Source organism: Cetorhinus maximus, chromosome 2 (genome assembly GCF_964194155.1).
Source record: "Cetorhinus maximus chromosome 2, sCetMax3.hap1.1, whole genome shotgun sequence".
Lineage (NCBI taxonomy): Eukaryota > Metazoa > Chordata > Chondrichthyes > Lamniformes > Cetorhinidae > Cetorhinus > Cetorhinus maximus.
In genome coordinates this window covers 126,943,815-126,953,570 of record NC_135880.1, presented here as the reverse complement: position 1 = coordinate 126,953,570, position 9,756 = coordinate 126,943,815, and the positions used below count along the sequence as shown (strand labels likewise).

Genomic DNA, 9,756 nt, shown 5'->3' with positions numbered 1-9,756 from the left:
GGAAATGGCTATGGATTCTTTGACAGGCATGCTCTCTGGCCTATCTGGTTGTTCAATATTCAGCATACTCAGGAGCACAGCATCCTTTGGAGCAGGCTTGTCTAGGGTACAGCCCTTCCATGTGGCCCCCAGATCCAGTTTTCAAAATGTCAGTCAAACAGTTAAGTTTGAATAGAAGATTTGGCATGAAGCTGTTCTTCTAGTCACATGCCATTTCTTTCCTGTGTTTGCTGCTGATAGGCTCACTAATGAGCCTCAGGTGGGCCAGAGCTCAGCCCAAGGCAGTGGGAGAGGGGCCCACTGGCATCTCAGTAAGTGAGTGGCTGGAGACTGCGAAGGAGAGAGAGAGGGGGGGAGTGAGAGAGAGAGGGAGAGTGAGAGAGATAGGGTGGGAGTGTGAGAGGGGGAGTGAGAGGGTGAGGGGGAGTAAGAGGGTGAGAGGGGAGTGAGTGTGTGAGGGGGAGTGAGAGGGAGAGGGGGGGAGGCTGTCTGGGGAAATGAGGGAGACAATGAGGGAATGCAAGGGTGCAGGGACATGGGACGGCTGGAAGGGCCTTGTTTGTTGAATGAGAGGATGAGGGGGAGTGAGAGGATGAGGAGGAGTGAGAGGATGAGGGAGAGTGAGCAGGTGAGGGGGGAATGAGAGGGTGAAGGGGAGGGGGAGGATAAGGGGGAGTAAGAGGGTGAGGGGAGGAGTGAGTGGGTAAGGCGAGGTGTGAGAGGGCGAGGGGAGGAATAAGTGGCTGAGGGGAGGAGTGAGTGGGTGGGTGGAGGTGTGAGAGGGTGAGTGGAGTAGTGTGAAGGTGAGGGGAGGAATAAGAGAGTGAGCAATGTGTTTGGCTCTTAAATGCCCTCTGAAATGGCCTAAAAGGCCATTCAGTTATATCAAACCACTAGGAAGTCTATAAAGAATTAAATTGGACGGATAACCCAGCATCGGCCTAGACACCAGAAACAACAATGGCAAGCCCAACCATGTCAACCCGGCAAAGTCCTCCTTACTGACATCTAGGACTTCAACCAAATATGGGAGAGCTGTACGACAGATTAGTCAAGCAACAGCCTGACATAGTCACACTCATGGAAACATACCTTACAGAAAATGTCCCAGACACCATCATCACCATCCCTGGGTATGCGCTGTCCCACCAACAGGACAGATCCACCAGAGTTGACAGCACAGTGGTAAACAGTCGGAAGGGGGTTGTCTTGGGAGTTCTCAACATTCACTCTGGACCCCGTGGAGTTTCATGGCATCAGGTCAAACATGGGCAAGGAAACATTCTGCTGGTTACCACCTACTGCACACCACCCACCACCTGCCCCAACCCCTCAGCTGATGAATCAGCACTTCTCCATGTTGAAGGAGGAAGCACTGAGGATGGCTAGGACAAAGAATTTATTCTTGTAGGGGGACTTCAATGTCCATCACCAAGAATGGCTCAGTAGCACCATTACTGGCCAAGCTGGTCAAGTCCTAAGGAATTTAAAAGCAAAATATTCGGATGCTGGAATCAGAAATAAAAGCAGAAAATGCTGGAAAAACTCAGCAGGTCTGACAGCATCTGTGGAGAGAGAAACAGAGTTAACGTTTCGAGTCCGTATGGCTCTTCTTCAGGAAGAGAGAGGGGGAGAGGGGTCTTCACATTAAGGATACCCTCCCTTGTGTTGTTCAGCACTACCGCCATACTTAATGGGATGAATTTCGAACAGACCTAGCAACTCAGAACTGGGCATCCATGAGGCACTGTGTGTCATCAGCAGCAGCAGAACTGTATAAAGCCATAATCTGTAACCTCATAGCCCAGTAAACCCCAGATTCTACCATTACCATCAAGCCAGTGGATCAACACTGGTTCAATGAAGAGTGCAGAACAGCATGCAGGAGCAGTACCAGACATATCTAAAAATGAGGTGTCAACCTGGTGAAGCTACAACACAGGACTACCTGCAAGCCAGGCAGCGAAAGCAGCATATGATGGACATAGCTAAGTGATCCCACAACCAACAAATCAGATCTAAACTCCATAGTCCAGCCACATTCAGTCATGAATGGTGGTGGACAACTAAACAACTCACTGGAGGAGGAGGCTCTACAAATATCCCCATCCTCAATGATGGGGGAGCCCAGCGCATCAGTGCAAAAGATAAGGCTGAATAATTTGTTACAATCTTCGGCCAGAAGTGCCCAGTGGATGATTCATCTCGGCCTCCTCCGAAGTTCCCCAGCATCACAGATGCCAGTCTTCAGCCAATTCGATTCACTCCACAAAATATCAAGAAACGGCTGAAGGCACTGGATACTGCAAAGGCTATGGGCCCTGACAACATTCCAGCAATAGTACTGAAGATTGGTGCTCCAGAAGTAGCTGTGCCCTTAGCCAAGCTGCTCCACTACAGCTGCAACACTGACATCTACCTAGCAATGTGGAAAATCATCCAGGTATGTCCTGTCCACAAAAAGCAAGATAAATCCAACCTGGCCAATTGTTGCCCATCAATCTGCTCTTCATCATCAGTAAAGTGATGGAAGAGGTCATTGACAGTGCTATCAAGTGGCATTTGCTCAGCAATAACCTGCGCACTGACGCTCAGTTTGGATTCTGCCAGGGCCACTCAGTTCCTGAACTCATTACAACTTTGGTCCAAATATGGACAAAAGAGCTGAACTCCAGAGGTGTGACGAGAGTGACTGCCCTTGGCACCAAGGCAGTATTTGACCGAGTGTGGCATCAAGGAGCCCGAACAAAATGGGAGTTAATAGCAATCAAGGGGAAAGCTCTCCACTGGTTGGAGTCATACCTAGCACAAAGGAAGATGGTTGTGGCTGTTGGAGGTCAATTATCTCAGTTCCAGGACATCACTTCAGGAATTCCTCAGGTTAGTGTCCTAAGCCGAACCGTCTTCAGCTGCTTCTTCAATGACCTTCGTTCTATCATAAAGACAGAAATGGGGATGTTTGTTAATAATTGCACAATGTTCAGCACCATTTGCAACTCCTCAGATACTGAAGTAGTCTGTTCCGATATGCAGCAAGATCTGGACAACATTCAGGCTTGGGCTGATAAAAGGCAAGTAACATTTTCGCACCATAGAAGTGCCAGGCAATGGCCACCTCCGACAAGAGAGAATCCAACCATCTCCACTTGACATTCAATGGCATTAAGATGGCTGAATCCTCACTATCAACATTCTGGGGGTTACCATTGACCAGAAACTGAACTGGACCAGCTATATAAATACTGTGCAGACACCCCCTTTCCCCACCAACCCCCATCCCCATCATACCCCAGTACTGCACTGGAGTTTCAGTCTTGGTTTTTGTGCTAAGGTCCTGGAGTGGGATTATGAACCCACAACCTTCTGACTCAGAGGCAAGAGTGCTCACAGCTGGCAGTCAATCAACAGAAGGGGCATGCACACCAGTTAATTGGCAACTAAAGCAGGTAGGGCCTGAGGAGATCTTCCAACGGTCCCTCAAGGAGCCATATCAGGGAAAATTCCTTAGCTTTGTAAAAGAATCCAAGACAGCCCCTGGGAGGGCCAGCTGGCCCATGCCAACAACACTTATGGCTGTGGATATCAAATGGTAATACAATGACTGCTATGTTGGAGATGTGTAACAAAGGTGCATGAAAGGAACAAGAGTAGCCCATTCAGCTCCTCCAACCTGTTACGTCATTCTATTAGTTCATGGTTGGGCTGAATTTATCCAAACTTGCAGAAAAAATAACAAGAAGCACCAATATACCAACACAATATATACACAAATATACCAACTATGATATACAGTGATCACTTTGACTAGTCAATAAGAGCAGGAAATACCTCTAAAATTAGCCAACCTAGCTCCAAGTAGTGGAGTTGAGTAGTGAAAAGCAGGGACCTGTCCTGTTTTATGTGGGTACTCAGTAAATGAGTTGTGCTGCGAAAGGCTACAGAGAATTCATTGTGGGATCCACGATCATTCATTAATAATTCTGCTGAGCCTAATGAGGCCACATACCACATGCCCTGTATATGGCCTCAAAACACATCACAGCATCAATCTCTTGGCCTAAGGAGGAGAAAATCGTACAGAATTTGAACTCCTAATAGTGCAACTCCCCTCTTAATGAAAGGTGGGAGAATCCTTGCTTTCTCTGTAAGTAATGACCATTAACAAACTATTTTCAAACATTGCTGCTCCTCATATGTGCATTTCTTTGGTTTAATTAGTGGATTCATTAATTAAGCAGAAATGTGAACATTGTCCCTTCCCATTTGAAAGAGGAATCTCACGCCTGCTTTCTTTTCCGTTGCTTTGATATGCCCACATGGACAAGTCATATGAGGAGAGGACTGGGCTCGTCTGTGACAGCACCCAGTATGAAATAAACTCCCAGTATTCAGTGCCTAGACTTTAAGAATGGTCATTCAAGTGAGATACACTCGAGGGTTCTTGTGAAACTGTACCTCTTGAAGGCCCTATGGGCTTGGAGACTCCTGGGATGTAGTGGGACCCTGACCTCCATTGTCCAAAGCCAGAGACCATGACACACATCCCAGAGAAAGTTGATATGCTGCGGTGGGTCACCACTGTCTCCATGCTGCAGCAGAGCTGACCGCCCTGGCCTGACCCGAACTGAACTTCGCCGAAGGAAAAGATTCCTCCTGAGGCACAACTAGGCTGCAAATAAAATTGTCCTCAGAAACTCTTTGGAGCCAGTCTAACTGAGGAAGACTAGGGAAGGCTAGAGAATCTCTTTCTGGGATCGCTTACCTTCCTCTACCAAAGGTTTTGGGGTCTTCGGAAGCCCTCAGAAAAAAACTTGCACCATGCTTTTGACTAATGTGATCTCTTCTAAGTCCTTTGAAAAATAGAGGAATTTGCAGCAGGGGTCTGGAGACTCATTCTAACTTGCCCCTTCACAAAATAACTGTAAACAAAATGTCCATTCACCTTCCTCTGCACCCATTCTTTCCACACCATTTCCCCCACTCCGTCCCACATACACATACACACACACACAGTGACTGGGATTTAAACATCTGGGGCAGAATTTTGCCCTTGATGGGTGGGTGGGCCCGACTGACTCGGCGGCGAGTGGGCAGTCAATCGCCGCCGCCGACATGGGCCCCGCCGCCATTTTAAGTGGGCGGGCCAATTAAGGCCCACCCAGCGTGTCGCCCGACGGGAAGCGCCATGCACACGAAAGAACGCACATCTCCCTGAGGAAAAGTGCTGCCTCAGGGAGATCGCTGAAACTCTGTGAAACTTTAAAAATAGAAAAATTTAAAAATCATTAACATGTCCCCCTCATGTGAAAATGTCACACGAGATGGGACATGTTAGTGAAGAACAGAAACACTTTATTAAACATTTTTAAACCCGATATCAAACCTCATCCCACCACTGGATGAGGTTTGTAAAAAAATCACTTACCCGCTTGCCCATTGGGCCCGTGCGCCGAGCCGAAGTTCGCACGGGCCCTTCAAAATCCTGGTCGATTGGAGAGTTAATGTCCTTAACAAGGCCTTTAATTAATGGTGGGCACGTGTCCCGCTGCATAGCATGCCCGCCGACCAAAATATCACGATGCCACGCGCTGACATCGGAACACTCGCCGCAACGTCAGCGCACGACATTTTAAGCGCTGGCGTGTGGACTCTGCCACCCGCACGCCAGCCAAAAGATTCTGCCCCTGGCCTAATGCCCAAGAAATTCCAATAGGGGTGGAACTAAACCTATTTTTCCAGGTTCCCCTGTATGTAAATTGGGTTTACACCCCAGCCAGCCCTCGGAATTTTGGGGCCCATGCCTTCAAATGAGGAAAGGAGAAAAGGAGTGAAAATTGGAAAGTCATTCTAAAAAAAAGAAAACATTTACTTCACCCTAAATCCAAATTTTAACTCAGAGTGTACTTTGCGTGGATGAGTCGAATCTCACCCATAACAGCAGAAATAGGCCTGGGATATTTTAATTCATTTAAATCCCACCAAGTGACTGACCATCCATTTTGATGAGAGGCTGCAGAAAATCATGCAGCCCAGAGATAGTTGGCAGGACAGGCTGCTGGGGCCTTCTCAGTATGGTTGTAAAATGGAGGAGTATGAGTGGAGAAAAGAAGGAGTACTTTTCTGTTTCTCCTAGCCCCACAAAGAAAGTAAAAAATACGTAGCTGTTTGGGCCTCTTCTGGAATCAATCTTCTTAATTGTTTTCTCCAACCTGGTAGGAAAGTCACTGCAGTTTCTTGCCCGGGTTATCCAGTTAAAATTGCAGTCAGATCCTGATGACCTCAGTCAGGTCTTGATATAGATTTGTGGGAAAGGACCCTGCTGGCTATGGTTGATGTCCTTCCTGCCTGCTCAGTAAGGGCAGGTTAAAATTGCGAACAGTCAGCTCTCAGTGGCTCCAAGTGAACTAAATAGAATGAAAAGCTGCCTGCCCACTGCTGGGTGCTGGAGGAATTAAATAATTGAATAATTAAATTAATAATTAATAATTAAATATTTGCAGCAATGAAGAGCTCATTACTAGCTATGCCAGTTGAATCCAATCTTGTTTTTTGATATCATTCCCCTTTACTGTCAAAATCTAAACTAGCTCCTCCCACAATCCCAGCCATCTCTCCAGAGGTATACCTACAGACCCCATGAGAAAATATCATGAATCCGAGTGCATCCGCCAATACTGGGATTCTCTGGCCTGCCTTGGCAAATGTTGTCAGGGCGGTGGAGCTAAGAGCAGGTGCCTCGAGCACCAGGAGTTCCCATTTTGAAGGCTTGTTTAGCAGCTAGTTCTCTGCTGAAGGCACATTTACCTACCTATGGCAGACGACCAGCAGAGCCTCAAGGGATTTTCCTGCCATTATTTTTTCTTCAAATGGATGTAAATGCAGGGTGCCACCCAGAGAGGGAATAAAAATTGATTCCTTCATTTTCCTATTTTCTCCTTCAATTGTCTCTTATGAATTTTTGTGACATATCAGATCAGTAACTGCGGTTTGATATAATCCTTTTTTTTTCAAATCAAACCAGAATTACAACTTTCTAATTGCATTTGGTTGAAAGCAATTTGGTGCATTTTCATCGCTTTTAAAAATGGATTGTTGAAGTCTTTCCTAATTACTAGTAACAGGATAAAAGGCTTCAATCAATTATTGATATTCCCTTCACTTCTAAAGCCTCTTCTTTTATTAAATTTCAGTCAGAAAAAGAATGAATTGTCTCTTCACGAGTTCAAATATATCTTATGGTGAATGAGGAATTGTGACAAAAAAAATTGGTAGACTTCCAATACTCTCCACAGATAGATCTTAATATTCAAACAGGCATAACTTGTCAGTGAAAGTGAAAAGCTGAATGCTGATTTTATGTAAAATCTAAAATTCTAACCATCCTTTTCATGTGACTAACTTACTGTAAAGACATTGTTTACACTCTTATAGGACTTATCATTAAACTCTAATTATATGTTTTATGCCAGGGGTTCCCAAACTTTGGGTCACGACCCCCAGTGGGGTCATGGGATGAAATTTTGGGGTCATGATTTCTGAGGCAGCAATGGTGGCCATGGAGCTCAGACCGAGTTTTGACAGCTGCAAGGCCCCTTTAAGTGTCCTTTTGCTTTTTTCTGACGGTGGGCACGGTTTAATCATCTGTTTTCTGAGGCCTGATTGCTGCTACAACCACAACCTGTAAAGAGGTTGGTTTCCACTTTTTTCAGGCTAACCCAATAATTTTCAACCCCTTACATCCTGGTCAACAACTCTGCCCCCCCGTTCAACAACTCTCCAACCACCCCCGAATCCACTTCGGTCGACCACAACTCATTCCCCCCAACCCCCACCCCCAATTTTCACTCTGGGGTCAGACAAAGTCTGAGGTATTAAAGTGGGGTCACATCAGGAAAAAGTTGGAGGAGTACTGTTTTATGCATCAAAATTTCTGAAATGTAATGCTCTTACCATAGTATTGGAAACCCCACATTCGATCCTATAAGGTCTGGATCTTTCTGTATTTAGAATACTAGAATTTCCTTAGAGTTGTTTCCACTCCAATGTTGGAATTCTATGGTAACTCCAGCCTTGCAGGCCAAACTCCTACTAAAGTTGCAAAAAACAGAGTGTGAGAAGATTAAGGAAATTGCGAGCCAAAATTCGGTTCTTGCCATCCAAGAGGTAAAGTCAGAACTGACATTGTTTGAGCCCTTGTCCTTCTTCTGCCTAAAATCTTGATCCAAAAAAATATATATTTCAGAAGGAATATTCTTTTCATTAGCCACACTGTTAGTTTGCCCTACTCTTACTGAATTGTTCAGTTCTCAGCAGGATGTCAAAGCAGTGCAAAGTTCTCACCAGTACATCACTTAGCATAGATAAGCTCAGGTCATTTTTCAGGAAAAATCAGCAGTGCCAATGTGGTTGAATTCCAAGAACAAAAGCTGCTTTTAATTAATTCTCCAACTTTACATTACCCAGTGAGAACCCTCACCAAGCGAGAGACCATAGTGGAAATTTGGCCACTAGCTGCATATGCTTTTCTAACCAAAGCAGTCAGAAATCATGCCGAACACAGACATGAATTTTTTATATGTGTTGCTTTTTTTTTCCCCTGGAGAGGGCTTTTAATTTAGTGACATTGATATTTAGAAGAACATTCGAGAGCAACTTTAAGAGTCTCCTTTTAGTCAAGGTTAGTATACACAGAAATTCTGCTTGACTCTGTCATTCTCTAGACAAGAAACTGGCATGGCTGGGTTTCGTCTCTCTCTCTCTCTTGGTGGTTGGAGTTTGTTAATTCTCGTGGAAGGCCACATAGTCAGTTAGTCTGGCCAACTGTTGTTCATTAGGAATCTGTGGTACTGGGGGAGGTTCTGTCTTTCTGGGTACAACCATTTGTGTAGATGGATCTACCTGCCACCCTTGTTCTAATACAGCTTTAACAGCATCTTCTACTGGAGGTCCCACAAAGGCTGCGGGATTATCGGCATTGATCGAGGTATACGCTTGGGCAACAAGACCAAAGGCACGTCGTCTTGTAGCATCTCTCAGTGCCTCCATGATAGGCTGGATGGTTTCAGACCATTGATGTGAGCTAATCACTGTGTAAATTCCAGGAAATTCCCTTTGCCAGATTCGCTGTCCCACAGACCAAATTGCTCCCAGGTCAGGATTAGTGGTTTTGATGGCTTGAGGTATTCTCTTCCAGAGGTACCGTGCAGTATTCATGTCATTGAATAGCAGATATAAAGCAAGCAGTTGACCATAAGCTTGTGGTATTGCTATGCCACCAAGAGCCTCCCGCTCCTGGATCTCACACTGCTCCAGCAGTTTGCTGAATCCCAGCGAGTTTTCTGCCATCACAGCAGTGGGCATCTTGCCAACTTCGGAGGGCAAGGTTCTCCATTGCCAGCATGAAGTCAAGTCTTTAACACTGTTCTATCTGATTGCATTACTAATGATGGCAATTCATCCAAAATTAGTTTCACCTGGATCAAATTAAGCCATTTTCATTCAAGAAAAGAAACCCAAAGTTGTAAGATTCAGATCACTTAAGATGTTTATGCATCTGCTTTTTCTGTTCTAAACAGGACCACCCAAATTGCAATAGCCTTTGTATTTCCTGCCATCACAGTTAATATCTGGGATTGCAACCACAGCAACTAAAGGTGTTTTATTCTTCATTATTGTGTGCAGGAAGAGGGGGTTATATCTATAGGAGTCAAAATTATATTCATTGGGGTTTTTCTTTAATCATCTAGTGGGAATCAT

General features: G+C 45.3%; 1 pseudogene; it reads right to left on the bottom strand.

Annotated features, from left to right (window-relative positions):
• Positions 1-8,649: 8,649 nt before the first annotated feature.
• On the bottom strand, positions 8,650-9,360 carry LOC144690569 (COP9 signalosome complex subunit 8 pseudogene; annotated as a pseudogene).
• Between the last annotated feature and the right edge of the window lie 396 nt (positions 9,361-9,756).